The sequence below is a fragment of the Euprymna scolopes genome, chromosome 12, assembly GCF_053919585.1.
Source record: "Euprymna scolopes isolate OS-2025 chromosome 12, ASM5391958v1, whole genome shotgun sequence".
Lineage (NCBI taxonomy): Eukaryota > Metazoa > Mollusca > Cephalopoda > Sepiida > Sepiolidae > Euprymna > Euprymna scolopes.
In genome coordinates this window covers 113,040,188-113,064,845 of record NC_136493.1, presented here as the reverse complement: position 1 = coordinate 113,064,845, position 24,658 = coordinate 113,040,188, and positions in this window count along the sequence as shown.

The window sequence follows — 24,658 nt, the reverse complement described above, 5'->3', positions numbered from 1 at the left end:
CCGGTTCTCGCCAGATCACCAAACTTTTTTGCGGACTGTTATCCTCATCTTCATAGTTGTTGTTGTTGTTTCACCATGTTTCGCCCAACTCATCTTCTCGCCTTTGTCAGATGGTTAACCGTGACGGAATAGGCCGGATCACTAAGTGCACTAGAACCTTTGTAAATGTATTCTTGTAAATGTATTCCCAGTAATTACTGCCTTCCATAGTCATTGTTATCTCACCACGGTTTTGGCCAACGAATCCCCTGGCCTGCTTTCGGTAGGATTGAAACCGCTATCTTCAGACAATGCTCATCTGGAACCGTAGAGATTCGACACCTCTATCCACTGCGCCACGCGTCTTGAAGGGCAATCAAGTTGGCTGAAACATGGTGAAACAACAAAAACTACAAAGATGAGAATAAGAGTCTGCCAAAAAATGAATGCACAAATTATGAAACCTCACCTTAACGGATTCCAAAAAAATAAAAATAAAATAATATAGAATTCATTTATTTTATTTTAAACTAATCCCAAACACAGCATATTATTACTAAAGCATAAAGGGTTACTGTGTTAGAGACCAGATTTATAAGGGGGCAACCTGGGTGGATAGTTGTGCAGCGAGAGTTTTTTTTTTATTTTTACATGAGGGCCACCACTTATCAAGGCCCAGAGGCCACTCGAGGATAAGGGTTAAAGGGTATACATATACATTTAAATCATGCATATTAGTATGGTCAAAGGCAAGCAATCTGGGGAAAGAAGCTATCAGAATAAAAAATCTTCTGGCATCTAGTGACTTTTACAGTGAAGAGGTAGAATTTTGCCGCTAGTTGGGTCGATTGAAAGTATTTACGTTTGGGGAAAGGGGTGTACAAGTGCAAGTTCATCAGAGCACATTCCATTGAAGTATTTGTACTTCATGTCGTATTTGGGTTGGTGAATATCTGTTCCATGTGAGAGTTCTTGATAAGGCACAGAAACGTATCTTTAATTTGATTGTCTCCAACGTTTATTCTCCTCTGCAACCTCTCTTTCACAGACGTGATGTTGCTAGTCTCAGTCTTTTCTATGAATACTATTATGCCATGTGTTCTTCAAAATTGTCTTATCTATTCCCTGCATCCTTTGTTCCACGGTGTTTGGTCTAGTAATCATCATCAATACACTATTTCGATATCTCATTGTAATACAACATCCTATTCTAGCAGTAGCTCATTTCCAAGAACTGTAGGTTTGTGGAACTTTGTACCTGTTTACCTTGTATCCCCCTCCTGCCCTCGAACGTAAATAAAATAGTATAGACCTCATCTGCTGTATAAATTTCTTTTTAAAAAAATCATGTGACAAAAGGAAAATATATTCCAAAAATTGAGTAAATTGATCAAGCAGTTTTATTTTTTTTTATAAAGACAAACATTTTTAAATGATTAATGGAAATTCATAGGCATTAGAAATCTAATAAGTATGTATTATTGTTGAGTTATCTCCCTTGTTATTTTAATTTTTTTTTTTTTTTTTTTAAATGATGGGCAAGATAGTCATTCCTCAGATACTCATAGAATTTAATTTTCTTATTTACAAATAAATCTGCTTCATCAATTTACATGATTTTTGGAACATGATCTTTTTGTATCATCATGGGTATTAAAGATTTTTCTTTATTTTAATTTTTTAAAAATATTCTGCATAAGTCACTAGATGCCGGAAAATTAAAATTTTATTTTATTTATTTATTTATTTTTTTTTACAATATTCTGGACAAAGAGATAAAAATATGATTCCATAGACAAAAAAATTATCCATTGGTAAGTGTTAGATGGATAGGTTCTAATCCAGAAAACAGCAATTCTTCCTTCTTTGTCAGAAACATTGCTCATGGAATTGAGAACTAAAGAACAAAATAAGCGAAGGAAGCGTTACGAGACTGCTGAAAGTAAACACAAGGTTTACTTTCTCTTGCAGTTACAGAGAAAATTGCTTACTCTTTTTAACTTCCGGTTTTTGCTTGGCAGATGGGATGATCGTGATAGGCAAGCTATGGTCCCTTCTGATTAATTATCATCTTTCTCAGATGATGTGAAAGTCCCCCACCCCCCTTTTCCGCATATTAGAATGGCTTTCTTGTATGCTTCAGTATGTCTAATTATGCTGCCAAATGGACAGCAGAAACGAGAAATCAAAAAGAGCAGACAATCTTTAATACCCCCCCTCGTTTCTTACATCAAGTGGCTTCATGCCTTATCTAGAGTGATTTCACTAAAAAAGCAAAGGTAGAAATCAAATTTAAAAGTGGAAATCCACTTTTTCATAATTAAAAGATGTTGCGCGCTTGTCTCTGCTATATTGTTATTTTCATGGCAGGTGCTCGTCTGAGCTCCAATCTGTTGCCCCACCCCCCGCCATGACCACCGCTACTTGCCAATCTTTCACAAAAAACACTCGCCTAGCAAAAACCACTACAAATAATTTTCACCATTCTCTCTCGGTGCCTAAACTTGGATTCTTTTTTTTTTTTTTTTTTTTTTTTTTTTTTTTTAAATTACATTTTCACCCCAAACAAGGCAAATTGCCACTTTGATGTAGGGGGCTACTATCAAGGGCAACAACTACTGGGATACTATGTAGGGATTTGGGCAGCAAGATGTCAGTTCACGTTACACTTGAACTTCTGCACGTCAGTACTGTTGGGGAAGCAGGGACCTGGAATGGAATTCCAGAGTCTAGCGGTTCTAGGAAAGAAACTATTGGAGTAAAAAGATCTTTTACATCTAGGGATCTCTACAGTGTGTGGGTGGGATTTAGCAGTCTGTCGGGTTTGTCGAGGGTGCTCACGTCGTGGGGGCACAAGTGATTGCAGTTCGTCAGAGCATTCACCACTAAAATACTTGTAGAAAAGGCAGAGGGATGCAACATTTCGTCGATGGGACAGAGGCTGAAGCTTAGATGCCAGTTCAGGGCCTATCAGGTTTGCGACTTTCTTTTGAACCTTGTCAAGGAGCGAGAGACTAGTAGCAGATACACCAGCCCAGATGTGACAGCAATACTCCATACATGGGCGAATGGTAGCCTTATAGAGGTACAGGATACTTTCCGGTGTTAGTAGTTGTCTAGCACGGTAGAGAGAGCCCACCTTTCTTGCAGCGGCCCTGGCAATGCCTTCAATGTAATTGTTCCAACTCATGTTTCCTGTGAACGTTAGGCCAAGGAGTTTGAAAGATGTACTCTCGGATAAAGAGTCGTTGGCCATTGTTATAGGTGATAGAGAGGGTTTCTTGTAATTATTGAATGAAACTAGTTTAGTCTTGGCGGCATTGAACGCGACCAACCACTTTTGTCCCCATTCCACCACAGATTGGAGGTCTTTCTCTAGTGTTTCTGCCATTTCTTTAGAAATGTGTTCATTCGTCTTCCTGTCGTGCCTGCCATAGAGTGTAGTGTCATCAGCATATATACCCATCTCAGAGGCAATTTTGTCGGGGAGGTCATTTATGAATATCAGGAACAATAGAGGTCCAAGGATTGAACCCTGGGGAACCCCCACATTTATATCATATTGTTTGGATGTACGACCGTCGAGGACAACCTGGATTTTTCTCTTATCTAAGAAGGATTTAATTATGTTAAGTATTCTACCAGTGATACTGTATGATCTAATTTTCCTGAGGAGACCCTCATGCCATACCCTGTCAAAAGCCTTAGATATATCTATGAATGAAGAAAGCTCCTTTCCTAGAATTGCTCGCCTGTGGAACTTTATTCTGCTTGTCTGCTTTACAGCTGACTACAATATTGCCATCTTCAAGTTCAATGTAAACAAGTTCTGGTTGAACTGTTCTCTTAAATAATCTAATCATATCAAATTTCCACTACTAACAATTACCACACTATTTTCGCAATGACTACCGGACACACATTAACCTTTATCCTCAAGTGTCCTCCAGACCTTGATAAGTGGTGACCCCTTGGTTTTTACAATCACTTATCAAGGTCTGGTATTTTTAAATTGAATTACACTAAAAAGAGAACTCATATGCCTAAACTTAAATTGATCAAGCAGTTTTATTTTTATAAAGAAAATCATTTTTGAATGATTAATGGAAATTTTTTATTTTATTTTTTTTTTATTACATTTTCACCCAAAACAAGGGAAAATGCCACTTTGATGTAGGGGGGGGGCTACTATCAGGGACACAAGCTGCAAGGATACTATGTAGGGAGTTGAGCAGCAAGATATCTGTTCACATTACACTTGAACTTCTTCAGTACAGTTGGGTAAGCAGGAACCTGGAAGAAAATTCCAGAGTCTAGGAGTTCTAGGGAAGAAGCTATTAGAGTAGAAGGCTTTCTTACATTTAGGGATCTCTACTGTGTAGGGGTGGGACTTTGCTGCTTGTCGGTTTTGACAGTGGTATTTACGTCAAAGGGGTACAAGGGCTTGTAGGTCGTAGAAGCATCTACCATTAAAATACTTGTGGGACGCAACATTTAGTCGGTGGCATAAGAGGTTGAAGCCTAGATGACAGTTCAGGACCTATCAGGTTGGCGACTCTTGAACCCCTTGCAGAAGTGAGAGACCAGTGGCAGACGCACCAGCCCAAATGTAACAACAATACTCCATACATGGGCGAATGGTGGCCTTGTAGAGGTACAGGATACTTTCAGGGTAAGTAACTTTCTAGCACGGTAGAAAGAGACCACCTTCTTCGCAGCAGCCTTGGCAATGCTTTCGATGTATCTGTTCCAACTCATGTTCCCTGTGAACGTTAAGCTGAGGAAATTGAAAGAAGTACTTTCAGATAATGTATCTTTAGCCATAGCTATTGGTGGTTGAGAAGGTTTCTTGTAATTATTAAAGGAAACAAGCTTAGGCATTACATCATAAAACTAAGTATGAATTATTATTGAATTATCTCTCTCGTTATTTAGAATTTTTTTTTAAATGGTGGGTGAGATAGTCATTCCTCAGATACTCATAAAAGTTGATTCTCTAATTTACAAATAAATCTGCTTCATCAATTTATATAATTTTTGGAATACAATATTTTTGTTTCATTTTGGGTATTAAAGATTTTAATTTTTAAATATGGAGGAATTCTGGACAAGAACCAAAAATATGATTTCATAGTAAAAAATTATCCATCAATAAATGTTAGATGGATGGATTTCAATTCAAAAAACAGCAATTCTTACTCCTTTGTCAAAAACATAGCTGAACTGACTACAATATTATCATCTTCAAATCCAATGTAAACAAGTTCTTGTTGAACTGTCCTCTTAAATCTAATTATACCAAATTTCCACTGCTATTGTCCCAATGACTACCATACACACATTAATCTTTATCCTTGAGTGGACCTTGATAAGAGGTGACTCCTTTGTAAAAAAAAAATCACTAAAAAGAGAACCCATATACTTGAATGTAAATTGATCAAGCAGTTATATTTGATAAGTGGTGACCCTGTGTGAATAAAATAAAAATAATAGTCCAAACAATAGAAACAGACAAATGCTGTATAAATAGAAAAGACGATTTTCTTTGGCACATAATAATAAACAACACAAGTCTTTCTAGCATTGAAGAAATCAAATCCTTTTTATTATGCCAACAACCACTAGAAGGCACAGAACACCAAAGAATGCAGACAATGCTAAGAATTGGAAAAAAAACATGTGAGAATTAAAACGGAAAAACAAACAAAAAAAAAAAAATCAAGAAAAATAATAGAATAAAAAATAAAAAATAAAATTGAAGGACAAAAATATATATTCAAACATGAATAGCTTTTAAATTTGCAACTGGAATAGTTTTCCAAAAAGACCCAAACATTTTGATTAGGGACACAGTGTTATTGTAATAATCATAAAAATAGCTTCAAACTAATATTCATACAATAAAACTGGATGTAATAATAAAAAAAAAAATACAAAAAATTAAAAAAAAAAAATACAAAAAAGAAAACACAAAAAAAATGGTGGTGGGGGTTTACTCATATTTTTCAACTGACATTGTTAAAACCACCAGTGTCACAAAAAAAAAAACAAAAACAAAAAAAAAACAGGATTTACCAACTTTGCTAGAGGCTAGAGTTGAGGAGGAGGAGGAGGAGGGGTGGATTGAATCATTGTGACAAGCCAGTAACACATACTCATACAGACATTACTGAAACAATAAAGTAAAAAAAAAAAAAAAAAAAACTTCCAGATTGAAGAAAACATTTGTTTCACCACTTAAATGACTTTTTTCAGCTTAAGCATATATTCATAGAACAATCTTTAAAAAAAATTAAATGTCAATTGTAATAAACAGGAAAAATATTATGATAAAAGAAATCATTTAATGATTGACCATATAAGGACATAACCAATGATCAGACTAAGTTGATGCCTTCTCAATATAAGGAGTGTGATTTGCTTTTCTTTCCTAATGGAAAAAAGAAAATTGGACATAGAATTCAGACAATACATTTGAAAAACTAATGCACAACAGAATTAATTTTTAGAATCAAGTTAGCTATTATTCATTTAAAGCAATTTAATTTTCATATATAAACAATTTATTAATAGTTATCCACGGACACATGTATAGCTATATCTACAGTTCACCAGCACAGTTGACTATACCTAGGTTCGATCCTGCAACCACAGAGTCTATAGTTAAGTGCATTATCACTACGCTATGAAGCCGTCATTGAAATTATATGCGAGTTTATTGCCTTAAGTTTATGCTGAGTTTGGCAGCCATTTTATCTAGTGATAATTGTATTTGCTATGAGTTACTAATATATATATATATAAATAATTGAGAATTTGCAATTAAATTCAGTAAATTCAAAAGTTTATGACAAATTTATTATTCGACAAGGAATACAAAAATTAAATGTTTTTTCCTTAATCCATGGATTTTCAATACATGGTTACTCTCAGAGGAAATGTTTTTAGCAAAATAATGTTTATAGGCAATCATAAATGTTGCTATTTAGCACAAAGACTAAAAAACTAAGAAGCTTGCATGACGAACCTAAAAGCTAAGATAAAAAAAAAAAAAAGGATATTCCACAGTGTAGTCAGGTTCAATGAAGAAATAATATATAAATATTGATAATATTTATATGGACAGTATTACACAAGCTGTAATCTGAAAGTATTTCAAAATTTCAGTGTATGTATATATATATATATATATATATATATTTGGCTAGAAATATTGAGCTTTTCCTTTTTGATCACCTTGAAAGTATTACTTCAAGTAATATCTATCAGGATTTTTCATCTGATTTCTATCAGTGTATTGTCTTGCTTATATATATATATATATATATACATATATTTAGTAAAATTGGTAATTAGTAAAAACCAATACTATTGCAGAGCAAATATGTGTTTTATTTTATATATATATATGTGTGTGTGTGTGTGTGTATTTTATTTTTTTTATTACCGTTTTATCTGTTTGGTTACATATGTTTTGGATGTTAAACCATGTTTACGATCCAACAGCCTCGTCAGACCTTCTTGTTTCTGTAAGGTCTGACGAGGCTGTTGGATCGTAAACATGGTCATACATCCGAAACATATGTAACCAAACCGATAAAACGGTAATAAAAAAATAAAATACACACACACATTATATATATATATATATACATACTTCAGAATAAAAGAATAATAAAAATCTTTTGATCTGAAACTCAAACATTTCACGTCATAAATTTTTAAATTCATTGAATGACTAAAAACATATATATATATATATATATATACACACACACACACACAGAGTGAGAGAGATGTGTATACATCCCATCCCTAGAATATGAGGTGACTAGAATGTAAGGGAGACAATTCTTAAAAAAAAAAAAAAAAAAAAAAAAACTCCCATGGGAGTAACTCATACCAAATACAATGAGATCTTTCCAATATTTTTCCAATTCTGATATAATTACCGATTCTGTACTAGATTCCCAATCCCAATTCTTTTAAAATTTCTGAATATTTAGCGTTTTATTTTTCTTTGTATATATTTTTGTAAACATATGTATGGATTGTTCTTTAAATTTTAGTTTTATTGGTAGTTTAAGAGCGATAAATAGCCGTCATTAGTAGCAGCAATAAGAAATTAAGTTTCAAAATAAATTAAAAGAATCGTTTTTGGCATCGGAAAAAATAGGCAGCATTTTTTCAATTCGTATAGTTTCTTATTCCTTTGACTTTGTTTACATAAATGCTTTTTTTTTTTCTCTTTAGTTTTTCACTGTAAAATTCAATTTGTAGAGTTTCTCGAGCTAAATCCACTTTAAAATTAAAATAAGATTACTTGACACTATTTTTGGTCAGCATCGAAATACACGCAAGACTTTTGTAATGTAAGGAGTTTTTTTGTTTTTTTTTCTTTTTTTTTTTACAAAAGAAATCTTAAACAGTTTAAGATTTCTTTTGTAAAATAAAAACTCCTTACTTGGTGTTTTTTTAGAATGAAATCCAATTAAAAAACTAAATCGTAGAGAAATCTTCATGATCTACATACCTACCACGGAATGAAGACGTCATATTCCAAAAATTATGTAAATTGATCAAATAGTTCGTTTATAGCTTTACAATATAAACAAAAAATGGCTGCCAGAAAAAAAAAACACACACACAATGCTGAACATCTATAAACATTTTTATCTTGCAGCATTATATTGTCATGCATTTTTTTCTAAGCAACGAATCTCTAATTTTTCTGAAGAGTATATGCATGAAAAGAGACAGTATCAACAAAAAAATAACCGTTTGTTTCTGCATAACATAACGGATCTGTAAAAAAAATAAAAATAAAAAAATATATACTGAAATTTTAACATGTTGGAGAAGCTGTTTTGCATGAAAAATAAATATTTGAATCTTAGAATGCAACTATACTGCTAATCTTTTATATATGCTCTGTTATTATATTTAACATACATTGAGCTTCTAAGCAAATAGGATTGGCATACACAAAGAGTGAAATACAATTGAAAAAACATTTTACCAAAACATATATATATATATATATATATATATAAAATCATTTTTTTACTATTTTTAGAAATTTTAATAGTAAATCGTAGCGATTAGAAGGTTAATTTTGATCTCTATAGTTCAAATTGAGTTGTCTTCCCCTTATTCAATATAGCGGATCAAAATATAACGTTTCACTTTGTCATAAAATTTGATCAATTTACATGATTTTTGGAATATGCCATCTTTGTTCTGTGATGGGTACATACATCATAAAGTTTTTAAGTTTTTTTCTGTATTTTGTTTTGAAAACAGGTTTAATTTTAAACAAGCACCAGAGGTTCATTTTAGTAAATCATTTCCCTTCCGAAAATATTTTACATGCTACTCATTAGACAATGTTACAATTTAGCAGAAAAACATATACATTTAATGCAGTCCTTAGACGTACAATTTTGCCATTCAATTCTAATGTCAAATTATTAAAATATACCCGTTGTCACCATCTATTTACAAATTTTGGTTCTTGTCCAGAATACCCCCTATATTAAAAAAAAAAATAAAGAAAAATTTATGATATACATACCCGTGATAAAACGAAAATACAATATTCCAAAACTCATGTAAATTGATCAAGTAGTTTATTTTTATAAACAAAGTCATTTTTAAGTGATTAATAGGAATTTGTAGGCATTACAACATAAATCTAAATATGAATTATTGCCGAGTTATCTCTTTTTTTTTTTTTTTTTAAAGTTTTTTGTGAAAATGGTAGGTGAGACAATCATTCTTGATATACTCATAAAATTTTATTTTTATTTAAAAAATAAAACTATTTGATAAATTTATGTGATTTTTGGCATATGATATCTCTGTTTCATCACAAGTACATACATAATATTTTTCTTTATTGTTGTTTTTCAATAGAGGGCAATTCTGGACAAGAACTAAAATTTTGTATCCATCAACACTTGTAAGTATATATCTCACATTTCCATCAGGCTGACAATGTCCCAAGTGGTGTTCTAAGCGTCTACCATCTGTCCTAGCAGTGATATCTTCGATGATTGAAGGACGTAGTTGGTTGGTTGGAGGTAGAGTTAATTTAGGATACAGTCCTTCCTAACGTTCTTGGGTTACATAAACATACTGCTGGACAAGCTGAAGACCTGGATGGCAACCATCAAGGAGGCCATAGTTGAGCTCCCAGATCCACAGGTGATCTTGTGTGACCTTGCTCAGGAACACATGCATGAAATATGCATATACTAATTTCGACAAGTGAAGGCCAGGAAAAAAGTCAGCTCTGAGAGAGAAGGGTGAATGCTGTTGGTGTGATTTCCATTATTGATTATATAGGTGATTTGGCTTTCAAGCGCACTTGATGCATATTTTATTTTATTCAAATTAAATCAACGCTTCTATAATGGCACTCACACCCTTGACGTTAATCTCGCATAGCCAACGCCACGTTCCAACATTTCAAAATACAACCGCTGAGAGATGACGCGCGGATCTTTACAAACAGACTTTTCTTTCCCCAACTTTACAATATTGCAAGAAAAAAGTATAAGAAAAGAAAACAACATACTGAGGATGGAGTTTAACTCTCAAGCAAGTAAAATATTTGTTTATTTTCCTAATATTGCATTGTGATTTGGTTTTCAAGCGCACTTGATGCTTATTTTATTTTATTAGAATAATCTATATATCTCTAAAAGTGAGAATATATGTGTGTGTGGGTGGGAACAACTCTCAACCTATACACTTAAATTTTTTATTTACAGATTTGAAATTTGGTATATAAAGTATGTGGAAAACTTTAATTGGTTTTCATCTTGAAAAAAAAAAAAAAAAAGGGCTGCTAAAGGGTCAACATTTAAAAATGAATACCTGGGCATCATTGGATTTTTATCTGTTTGTCAACTGTTTCATGACTGCACATGTGCAAATTGTTCACATGACAGCTTCCTTATGTTAAGAATAAGTAAGTTTGAAAACACTTTTTAAAGAGCATGGCAATCTGGCCTAATGGTTATTATACTTGTTTAGCAAAAGCATAATACTCGCATGCACATGTCTCAGTTTGTTTCTGCTTCTTTCTTTATGTAATTTTTTTTTTTTAAAAGAGGAATTGAACACTACGTTATATACTGGGCAATGCCGGGTACATCTGCCAATGAAAACTAAATTTTAGTCGAAAGAGAAGTTGAGCAATAAAATATACGAATCACAGATTTTGCAATTTGACTATTGTATCCACTTTATTGCTAAATCATTCTCAATTATTTTAAAATTAATTCTTCAAACTGTTAACTCTACTTTTAAAACTTTTTTAAAAATTTATTTTTTATAAGAGATGGCAAAAACTCTTCAAATTTATAAAAACTAGTTTTCTTTTTTATCATTTCATTACTTCTTTTTTCCCTGACGAGAAGTGCTTGTTTTTGAAACTCTATGGATTAAGGATATTCTTTGTTTGAAAATTTGATAAACTAATATTGTAAATTTTATTTTTCATCCTTCTAATTTACCTTATATTACATTTTATCGATAATTTCAATCATCCCAGTATCATGATAGGATCTAATATAAAAATATTTATATTCAGTTAAATGTATACAGAACTATTAAAATGCTATCACAATGCAAGAAATGGAAACATGTCAGTCTTGAGAAGTGCCTGTTTTATTTAGTTTTCAATAATGAAAGAAAACCCCCCCGAAAAACTTGTTTATATTACTTAACATTGAAATAATTCTATTTCTTGCATTGCAATAGACTAATACTTCGCTATATATGTATCATACACAATGCTTCAAGTAAACTAGATCTCATATATATATGCATTTTTCTTCTCATAGCATTTATATGATATTTAACATGTCGCAGAATAGATCTTGTAATCTTAACTTAGTTATAGTTTATCTTTTTTATTTATATATTTTTAAATGTTTTTTATATATTAATATAAATAGTAACCGTATTATCCTACATTTTTTTTATTGGGGAAGTAGTATTTTCCACTAAGGAGCCATGTATTTAACAGCTGTCCTGTTTTTAAATCTACGAAACAGCTACATGGTAAGCAGCTGATGATCCCCGTTTTCTATTTACTAAATTTTAGTTAAGGTTACTTTTTTCATCCTTATATAGTTAAATTCTCTTTTATAATTTAAAACCTTTGCGAAATCGGCTTATGCAAATGCTAAGTCTATTTCTATTTAACAATTTTAGTTAAGGCTTTTTTTTCCTCTCCTTATATAAATGAATTCTCTTTTGTAATTATAAACTTTTTAGAAGTCGAATTATGTAGGTGCTAAGTCTGCGATAGGTTAGTTTCTTTATTTTTTTCCACAAATTTAAACTGCATTCTTAATTTTTATTTTTACATTTTTTTTTTTATTCAAAGCTTCTTTAGACTATATATATATACATATATATATATATAATGCTATTCTAAAAGGATCGGGTAGTTGCTGTAGGAAATCTCAAGTGTGAAGGCTGAATGCAGAACAGCATACATAAGGATTATAAAAAAAAAAAAAAAAAAAAAAAAATGAACACAAACTTTGCCCAATCTCATAAATTTATTTCAGCCTTGTGCGGACATCTTCAGATGAGGCAAGCTAGTCAGGTTTGTAGCTGTGAATATGACTAGCTCGCCTCATCTGAGGATGCCCTACACGGTTGAAATAAATTTATATGATTGGACTAAGCTTGTGTTGAACTTTTTTTCTTTTAACAATTATGGTTATGTATAAGCAAAGTACATCTCTTAAGATCTAACAATTCAAGGAAGGTGTAAAAATTAGACTTTTTCAACAGTTTATCTAAAAGATTTTTAAGAACTTTGAAAAAACAAATTGATCTGGATGACACAATGATTAGAAGAAATAGAAATACAGTCAAATATTTAAACGACGAGCAATCCCAATGAAACATCGGAACTTATTGCCATGAAACAAAAACAAAATTTGGTACTTATTTAGAATTACATTCATATTAAAAAAAAAAAAAAAAAAAATGGAAAAATCTTTATGATGTATATACTCGTCATCGAAAGATGTCATATTCCAAAAATCACTTAAACTGATCAAGTAGTTTTGTTGTTTTTTAACTAAGAAAATCAAAATTTACAATGTTAATACTAAATGTATCCATTATGAGGCTGATTTTGATCTCTGTAGTTTGAACCGAGTTGTCTCCCCGTTATTTATGCTGGATCAAAAAACATCACTGATCAAAAATCACAAAGTCTTGCTAATCATAAAATTTGATTTTCTTAGTTATAAAAAAAACATGAAAAAAAATAAAAACAAAAAAAAACCTACTTGATAAATTTATGCAATTTTTGTCATATATATATATATATATAAAATGTTACTCCAAAAGGATCAGGTAGTTGCTATAGGAAATCTCAAACGTGAATGCGGAACAGAGCATACATAAGGGTTATAAAAAAAAAAAATGTACACAAACTTTGCCCAATCTCAAATTTATTTCAACTTTGTACGGACATCTTCAAGTGAGGCAAGCTAGTCAAGTTTGTAGCTGTGAATCTGACTAGTTCGCCTCATCTGAGGATGCCCAACACGGTTGAAATAAATTTATGAGATTGGACTAAGCTTGTGTTGGATTTTTTCTTTCAACCATTATTTTAATACTAAATGTATATATCATAAGGTTGATTTCGATCTCTGTAGTTCGAATTGAGTTGTCTTCCCCTTATATATGCTGGATCAAAAGACATGGGTGACCAAAAGTCAAAAAGTCTCGCTAATCATAAAATGATTTTCTTAGTTACAAAAAGGATCCCCCCCCCCAAAAAAAATACTTGATAAATTTACACAATTTTTGTCATGTGACACCTTTGTTCCATTGACTGTTGTTCTATTGTTGACGAGTATGTACATCGAAGATTTTTTTGGCATTTTTTTTTTTTTATATATATAAGTGCAATTCTAGATAAGCACCCAAAATTTAATTTTCAAACTAATTTTTTGAAAACTAAACAGTTCTATTCATTTGCTTCTACCTTTCATTTACGATGAAGAAAATACTGAAGAAGCAGATTTTTGCTTAGCAAATATATGAACGCACTTTAAACTTTATGATTGGAAACACTGGCAAAGTTTCTTGGATGAAGAAACATAAGGAGATCAGCAAAATTTGAAAAGAAAATTTGGTGCTATTGTAGATTGGTGATCTTTTAGACCAACGCATTTCAGGTGACAACATTATTACGCACTTACGTGTGTCATGTCAGAATTAGTATAAATTCCAAACATCACAGAGAATGAATCAGTAGAAAAAATAATTCCAAGAACTAAATAGGTGCTGTTGTAGATTGGTGATATTTTAAACCAACACATTTCAGGTGGAAACATTATTACGTACTTACAAGTCATACCAAAATTAGTATAACTTCCATCAAAAATGATCCAGTAGAAAAATAATTACAAGTAAAAATAGAATTTATTGAATTATCGAGTTTTATTGTATGTTTTAATGGAGAAGAGTTGTGCGACCAATTCAGTATGACAAACAGGGGAGATAATCCTTGACATAAATTAAGCGTCTGCCATTTTTAATCAGATTATATCAGAACGTAATTATGGATGACTTTCTGTTAAAAATACATCTAGAATATCTTCCATTGGGTCATTTTTAGTAATTTTAGGAATTTATACTAATTTCAACATGACACGTAAATATGTTTAATAAGTATGTAGAAGAGATTTAGAAGGCTATCACAATGCAAGAAATGGAATATAGACGATGTTGAGGAAGAAAGATGAAAGCAAGTGACAATTTGCAAATCAATAAGTATATACATATTTGTCTCTCTCTCACATTATATATATATATATATATATATATATTCAGTTGTGTTAAGTATAAATTTCTTACTAAAAAAGGTCTATTGTATGTGACAATTTCCATAATATATTTCAGGGGAACCCCTTTTTCAAATGGTGGATGTGATGGAAGAGTGAAAACAAATTCATTTATTTTCACTCTTCCATCCAGCATGCTTTGAAGAGATCTGTTATTTTCCCGAAATATATAATGGAATGGTCACATACGATACCTTACAAGTAAGACACTTATACTTAACACAATTGAATAAATATATATGTATATATAAACATATATGCATATACTTATTGATTTGCAAATTGTCACTTGTTTTCGTCATTATTCCTCAACACCGACTACATTCATCCCTCGCATTGTAATAGCCTTCTAAATTTCTTCTACGTCTCATTTTTATGTTTAATAATGTTTTTACCTGAAATGCGTTGGTTTAAAAGATCACCACTATATACTGAAAATTGTTTTAACTCTGAAAAATCAAGAATTAAACAAATTCTTTAGAGAAAAACCTACAGTAGGAATTTTTTTTAAAAGCTAATTTATTCTAGTTTTTTTTTTTGTTTTACAGCATATGAACCTGTTTTTCAGGTTAAGACTGAAAGAATCTCAATTGTATACAATTATTTTAACAAAGATAATTTTTTTTTTAGCTAATTTGCTTTTAAATATACAAAAAAATAACTTACTGATTAAAAAAAGAAAAAGAAGTACCTTTCAACATTTATATAAAAAAATTTACTTTTTTTTTCACAGCAAATTAATCAATGACATCTCAAACTTGCAAAAAATAAAAAAAAAAATAAAATAAAAAAAAGGTGTAATGAGACCAACACATGCAGTATCTGTACAAAATATCCAAACTGAAACAATACCATTTGTAAAGAAATCTCTGAAATAAAGTGTGTGTGGGGAGGGGGTAGTCTAAACTACTTAATTTTTCTGTTCCTATTTGACCTGTCTCCGTACAAGAGTAGAGATAGACATAAGGTTGGTTTTTAACGTGGGGGAAATCCAGCTTCTTAAAAAGGGGCACTCTGGATTGCAACAAAAATAAATATTGTTGCAGTCTTAAAAGAATTTCTCTTTCATTAACCGAAGAAAGAAAAGACAAGAAAGTTCAGCATCAGAACAGATACTACACTTTGTTCCCAGTGAATAGGCCAATTCTTTTGTTACTTCATATTCAAACTACAAAAAAGCCCAATCTACAAGGAAGATAATTTGTGAACATAAATATTAAATCTATTGTTTCAGTCATAGGAGATGGTTATAATGTATAGATACAACAGCATGAAAAGAAAATGGCCACTGAGTTGGAGTTTGACATAAAATTGAAATTCAAAGAAATTCTTAATCCACATATAAATTATAAAGATAAATTGTTCATACGGAAAGTTTGCTTCACAAAAAAAGAAAAAAAAAAGAAAAAAAAGTTTTTGTTGTATCGAACGACAAAATCCATCTTTTCGTCTCCAATCATCAACTAACAATTAATGTGGATGGTAAATTACAGATTTCACATATTCAAGAATTTGCTATTAACCAATGCTTAAAATTGTCAGACAGCTTCATGACAAGTTAGGATAGTGTCATTTCTTAAATACGCATCAAATCTTTGTCATAAACATCATTTAAAGGACTTGTTAGTTGCATTTTAAAAACTTGGCAGCCATTTTCTTTCTAGACCAGCATATCTACACATTACCAGAGATGGTTCCTTCCATGTAGTATTTTAGAGAGAGGGGGAGAGAGAGAAGCTGCTTGGGGCAGCCACACAAATGTGCCAAGGGAGTTAAAGGCTTTTTTAAATATATCCTAGGCATCTCAAGTTCAACGTTATGTGACATTTTGCCTTCATAAAATTATTTTAATGCAGCGAATTCGGTTATATTCAGTTGAGTACTTTCTAATTCGTGGCGTAGTGCTACTGGAAATGGCGAATCAGTTCCTCCGCTTTTATTGTTCTTCAGTTTTTCTATTGTGAAGTGATTTATTGAAATATAACAAAAGGACATTATTGAAAAGTATATAAAATTATAGAAATAACACAATTAGTCTTTATTTGCACTTTTAATAACAAAATTAGAAAAAACAAAACAAAACAAAAAAAAAAAACGTATCCCATACATAATATTCCCAAAATAGTTAAAAAAAATTTTTTTTAAAGTATTTTCAATAAATCTTTATAAAAAAAGGCAGAAAAAGTGTTTTCAATAATTAAAAAAAAAAACCCAAAAAAAACCAAACAAACAAGAAAACAAAAACAAAACTAAACTAATTTCAATTATTCTTAATTAAAATAAGACCGACCCCACCACCAAACATTTCAATGATTATTAAATTAAAAAAAAATGATCAGAAAAACGTAATAAAAAAAGAAAATGGGGGAAGGGATATAAGCGCGAGAGAAAAAAGTGAAGGAACAGATTTGCCTTGTCATCGCTTCTGATAATGCTACGCCGGAAGTTAGGAAGTACATTAGCTGACTATAACTGCAAATTCATAAGTAACTACACATTCGTTCACCAAATTTGATCCAACCCAACTTTTTCTCGAGGTTAATCTGAAAAACCAAATCCATTAATAAAGCTCAGTGACATGATTGAGCATTTAGAACAAATCTAAGCTGCCACTGTTTAAGTGCCGTTGGAGCATGGCACCAAAGTATGCTGCTCAGTCGTTGAAAGATTAGCAAGTTCATTGACCAATACAACTTTACTTGTTTTAAATATTGAAAACATCCTGTTTCATTAGTTTCTATATTGCAGTTACATAGTCTTTCCATTTTATATTTTTGTTTTCCCGTTCTGGAGTTTTCTGCTAAATGAAATCGTCAACTGCCACAAGCATGTGACGCAATGCTTTTTCGTGCCATTTGGATTATCTGGACAACTGTTCTCATCTTGAACGTTAATCGCACAATGTTTTGATTGATGCAACCTACAACCTTTTTGTCAAACCCAGGAATCTGCACTGATTAAATAAAGCATTTGAATTTCCGTTCAAATTCGTGGAGTTCGACAAAATACACCAAAAGAAGATCGGAGGTTACATTGGTGTGCAAATAACAGAGGAATGCTCTTTGTGTAAACAAATTGAGTTTTTAGTATTTGACAATGTTCATCATTGTAATGGTATAGTTTAGATCCTAGCTTGTTAGCAGTTCTGCACTCAAAAGATGTGATGGGATATATATATATTATATATATATATATATATATAAATAAAAGATGAGCAGAATACAGAGAAGGACAAACTAAAACTTATAGCTACCACTTGTGAATTACTTTCCTCGTTTAGCAGCTCAACATGCTTAAAGCCCTTAGCAAAGATCTGCATATATTTAGAACCTATTCCTCAAGATTTTAATTATATCTCCAAGACTTGCAAAAAAAAAACAAAAAAAAACCAAACAAACAAACAAAAAAAAATTATCCATAGATTTGATGCGGAACCTAATCCTCCCAATGCCTCATATTGATTGTGTCGACGAGATTATATCTAAGTAAACACAATATCATCTCTGAAATGATCGCACACTATCCCTGGTTGTTTTTTTGTCTTGTTTTCATTGGAACATGTAAATAAACTTATATAATTTACCTACATTTAATCTCTCTCACTATGTATAAAAGGAACAGATGTCTGTATCTAGACACAAGAACAAAATGGCCATATAAGTAGCCAACCCTTTTGTAAGGTCATGATACTATTCTTTAACTGAACTTTATGTCAATTCCTTGTGCTGATAATGAGATTTGATATCAATAAAATTAATATAATCTAAGAAACGATTGTACACAGTTTGTTGTTTATGTTGAATTCTTGGTGTGTAAATGATTATCTCAATTTTACTTACCCCATATATATATATATATCTCAAGTAAGCTGTACTCATGTATTGAGCACTGTGGCAGTAAATAATAAAACAAATGATATATATCATTTGTTTTATTATTTACTGATACAGTGCTCAATACACGAGTAGAGTTTAGGCAGCATTTTTTCTCTAAGGCATATTTCATTAAATAAAATAGACACTTTTTGTCTATTAATTCTATTTTCGACCCTTTCCAACTTCTGAATAACAGTCTTCACTCCTGGCAGGAACAGGCTGATGTAATCACTAGGGGTATAACAACAGCATATTCTTTTCATTGTTTTGACTCGAGTTTGTATCTGTTGATATCTTATATGGTTTTATATAAAGTGATGTAGTTCTTGGTTGATTAACGGTGTCGGATATATACTCGAGAGTCAAAGCAATGAAAAGAATACGCTGTTGTCACAGACCTAGTAATCACCATATTTATCATAAGTCCGAGTACTTTCCAATACTTCAGGATTCATCGTCAGGGATAAATTAATTTAACTAATTTTGAATAATTTATAGACGTTTTTGTTTCTCTTCTCCCCATTGGTTAATTATTGGAAAAGAGAAGAGGAAAAAAACAAAACGTCTATAAATTATTCCAAACTAGTTAGATTGATTTGTCCCTGACGACAAATCCTGAAGGATTGGAAAGTACTTAGACTTAAAAAAAATATGGTGATTACATTAGCCAGTTCCTGCCAGAAGACTTATTTGGAAGTTGGAAAGGATCGAAAATAGAATTAATATATATATATATATATATATATATACACACACACACACAAATACTTACATTGAGCTTAAAACAGTGTATGTGCTCTCTGCTTGTCTCGGCATTGTTTCCAGTCATGCTGGATTTCTCCTTGCCACTGGACTCAAGCAGTACCAATTCAGGAGAAGTGTGGTTGGAGATTGTGCAAACCTTGCCTCACAATTTCACATGCAGCTACCCTTACAGGGGGTATCCATTGTCTTTTGAGACTAAATGGAGACTTCCAATACTTACATACAGGATCACCTGTAACCCGTTGAGCATTTGTTTATATATAATTGCTTTGAATTTATATTAGTTATACATACATGGTTATCAAACAAAGTCAAAACAATGATTAATGACGGAATTTTGATTTGGCTCAGCTCAGCACAACATAACTGACCATGTTGAAAATGCAGGTTTACATTGTGATGTCATAAACCCATTTATTTACATCATTCCATTCCTCTCAACACTTCTCTTATCACTCAACCTGTATTCCTGTCATTTGTCCTCTCTCTCACCATCTAAAACATTCATCTTCTGACGAAGTGTACATGCTGACAAGATAACATCACAACTTTAGTACTAGTAGCATGATACACCAACCGTGATCGGATGGGTTAATATATTTAAAAAAAAAAAAAAAATTATTTATGCAAAACGTTTCGGGCATTCAAAAAAATTTTTTTTTCTCAACTTAAGATAAAAAAAAGTCTTACATACCATTAAAAAATTATGGTCTTTGAGAGTTGGTCTCTCGTACATTATCGTGGAATAGAACTTCTCTCTTCCAACCATCAATCTCTTTTCTTCTTCCTCCATTCTTGACAATATAGCTTCAGAATATATAATCTTTTGAGTTTGTTTGGTAGAAAAGAAATCCCTTAATGCGCTCACTTATTTAATAATTAATTTTTAGCCTGTTAAAAACAGGCAAAAGTTATAGAACATTGACTCAGAACTAGTGGTTTATGCCAAATTGATTGTTGGTAAAACATGGTTAATTTGTGCTCACTTTTGCATTAAATACTAGTCCCTAATTGTACATCAAATGTATACTATGATAGTCCACTGTACCTTACCATAGTAAAGGTCCATACAAAATTTTAGTCAGATCAGCTCAGTATTTTCTGAGAAAAAAATTTAATGGACAGACAGACTAAAAAAAATATATAGATAAGAGCATACTATTATCAAGTAAGTTTAAGATTACAAGATATATATATATATATATATATATATATATATATATATATGTGTATTTAGACAAATTGTAAAACAGAATGATTCCGTGCTATTCAATAATATTTGTCTAAATGAGAAAATGCTGCCTAAATATACACAATATGTGTGTGTGTGTGTGTGTGTATGTATATATATATATATATATATATATATATATATATGCACACCAACATTTTAAAGATTTTGCTATACTTTACAACTACTTTCAGGATTTATGAGGATTGTATCAAGGCTTGATTCTCCACACATTTTTACTTTGTTGTATGTGTACATAGTTATTATATTCTTCGCTTTCTGTAACTACTCTAAAAATTTCACCTGAACTTCCACAAATGTTTTGTTTTTGACCTTTTTTTTTTGTATTTATTTTTTTTATTTTAACATTTAAATTTTTTTTTTTTTAGTTCAGATTAAAAAAAAAAAATTGGGGCGGTTTTCTTTAATTTTAGATGGTTTTATTTATATCTATTTCCATATGCTTTACTTGCTTTGTCTATCCTCTGTCTTTTCTCTTCTTTCTCATCTATCTTTTCCTTTCTTCATAGTGACCCATATTTTTATTTTTACTATTACCTACATATATACTACTTTTTAGATTTGTTCTTATATATTGTAGCTACTTTTAATATTTCTTAATTATTTTTTTTTACCATACTATCCTATTCTTTTATAATCACTTCATATTTATATGTTATTAAGCCAGTTCTTATCTAAATTTGCACTTAGTATAATTCTACTCTTCTGATGAGAAGCATTTAGCTTCAAAATGCTAAGGCCTAAAGAGGTTTCTTTTTTCTTAATTTCCCCCTTTTACTTTTCCTTATTGTTCTAATGATATGATAAAGTTTATATATATATGCACACACATATCTATGAATTAAAAATGGGCAAAATTTATAAACAGCTGACAGAATGAGCGGTATATGCCAAATTGATGGTTGAATATGGTTAAATTTGTGCTATTTTTTTGCATTTAACACTAATCCTAATTGTGCATGAAACATATACCATGATACTTGGTCCACTGCACCTTATCATTGCAAAGATCTATACAAAATTTTAGCCAAATTAGCCCAGTAGTTTCCGAGAAAAAGTTGAACGGACAGACAACTAAGGAAATATATATATATAAGAGCATATTTATAGTGTTACGGAAGATCATGTCAAATAAGCATACTGTAGCTTCTTTCAGTCTTGCTTACTACGAGGATGCCTGTGTATGGAATTTTTGCAGCAAGAATTGCACAATCTCAAACCACACCTCTCCTGAGTTAATGTTAAATATCAATGGCAAGTGGAGGTTCAAGACGACTGGAAACAATGCTGAAATAAGTGGAAAGCATATAGTGCTTGAAATTCCTAAATAGTCACCCGTCTGATACTAGTCAGACTCAATGTTGCTTAACTTCGGTGATCATGCTTATATAAATCGGCATACACACACACACATATATGTGTGTGTGTGTATATATATATATACACACACACACACCTATGGATATCGACATCTGTGTCTATTCAAACTTTTCATAAAAGTTTGAAATGTACTTTTCATGAATGTCCGATGCGAAAGCAGACCCCTTGATAAAAATGTTACATATTTTTATGCAAGTATTCTGGGCAGAGTGATTGACCATAGTTGAGGTTAACTCAAAGGCTCCCTTTCTATTAATTACTAAACCAAAGGATTATTCCACTTACAATGCTGAGTGTTTAGCAAGAAGGGATCAAATTGCATTTTTTATGTCTCTATATGATATAACCAAGCACTTTTCCCCATTATATCAAATGGACAGCGTTACATAGTTCAGAATATTTTATAAATAGATTGTAAGCTCTGTGTTTGAGTTGGACATTCATAACAAAATACATCACAAACTCTTCCATCTTTTGATATAGAACACACACATATATATATATATATATATATATATATATATTCTGAAACTAAATTATCCAGAGCATGTGTATACATGGGTTATATTTTGATCAAAGTGGGTACAATAATAGTGTTGGAGGCTAACATCTATAAAAACGTAAATACAACATTTTACTTATATTTGTGAGTCTTTAAAATAAAGATTGAGAATTTGTATTGTTTGCATTATTCAAACTACTGGTCTCATCTAGAGAATTATTTGCACAACGTTTCTGTCGATGTAACCTCCAACCTTCTTCAGCTGTATCTTGTTGAACTCTAAAATCTGTTGAACTTGAGAAATTGCACAGAATTGAGAATGGAACCTTTTATTTAATCCATAGAGGGAGAATGCTCTCGTTCCATCAGCCATGACTTGTTAGAAGTCCTAAGTAATTCACAATTGTATTCTGATTATCGCCTGCACTGAGGATTGAACCTTCAACCTCCATAAAAGTGTCACAACTGAATTTTTACTAAGTACTTTAGCTGCTATACCATGGGTCCTTGCAAATCAAAGAAAGGGTTCCGTTTGAAATTTTGTGCAGATTCTCTGAGTTTAACAGAAAGATTCCGGAGTTTGATAAGATACACCTGAAGAAGGTCAGAGGTTACATCGGCTGAAATGTAAAAATAATACAGATGAGAACAGTAGTCTGGATGATCCAAATAATCTGGACATTTTAGATATCTTACTTGATTTCTAACTTTTGAATTAAAAAAATCCTAGTAGGATGTCCAGTGCTTGGGTCAGAATTACATCAGGGTTACCATTCATTTGCCGAAACTAGTTGTGTTTAAAGACTATAAATTTGCAGAAAAAATTAAATTTCATTGTAATTACACTCCTAACCCAATCAAGATCGAGTAAATCAAGATCGAGTACATCTTTCTAGATCTCAATCCGAAAATTGCATATGACCAAAATGTAAAAACGTTCAGAATTTTCCTCATAATAAAAAGCAAAAATAAAGAAAAATCTGTATAATGCACATGTCTGTGACAGAAAGAAAATCTCATCAATTCGTCGCTCTTCGCGTTGTAAAAAAAAAAAAAAAAAAAAAAAATCAGATTGTCTCCTTTAAAAATAGACTGACTTCATGAATTTACATGATATTTTATTTGTATATTTTTTTCCATCACAAACACATATACAGATTTTTAAAATTATTTTTAAAATTATTTTTTTTAATTTTTTTTTTTTTTTTTTTTTTTTTAATGTAGGGGGAATTCTGGACAAGCACCGAATGTAAAAGAACAAATCTGGCATTTCGAACATAAGGTTCAACATTCAATAGTCAAGCTGATTATGAAAAAGAGAAAAAAAACAAAAAGCTCTTAGGATTCAAACATTTGTGGTCACCATGAAACAAATAAGTGCATTCAGAAAACAATTTTTTTTTTTTTTATTTGTATTGGGAAAGATTAAGAAAACAACAACACTGAAACTAGGTCAATTGCCGATCAATTTTTCTTATTCTATAATATCAAAGCAGTTCTAAAAGTCTCACAAATTAAAGAGAGAGAAGGAACCAGAGGAAACGGACCATTCAAAAACTAATACGGCAGAGAAGTTTAAAAAAAAAGAAAAAAGTTAAACATTATTTTATTTTGAAAACTACTATTTTATTTTCAAAGATCCTGGTCAACACTGGATCGCCCTACTAGAATAACAAAACTTATTAGTGTGTATGTATTATATATATATATTTTATAGTGAAGAGACGAGTCCAATATTTTTCCTGATTCTGATAGAATTACCAATTTTCTTCTACATTTTTGATTGTAATATTACTGAGTCTAAGTGTTTTAAATTTATATATATATATATATATATATATATATATATATATATATATATATATATATATATATATTAGTTACTTTTTATGGGCTGGGGGCGCATTACAGCAAAATACAAAAAATACAAAAACAAAAATATATAATATGTGTATATATTTTTTACAAACATAATACACTTGTTGGGGTTAATATATAGATTTTAGTTTTACTAGTT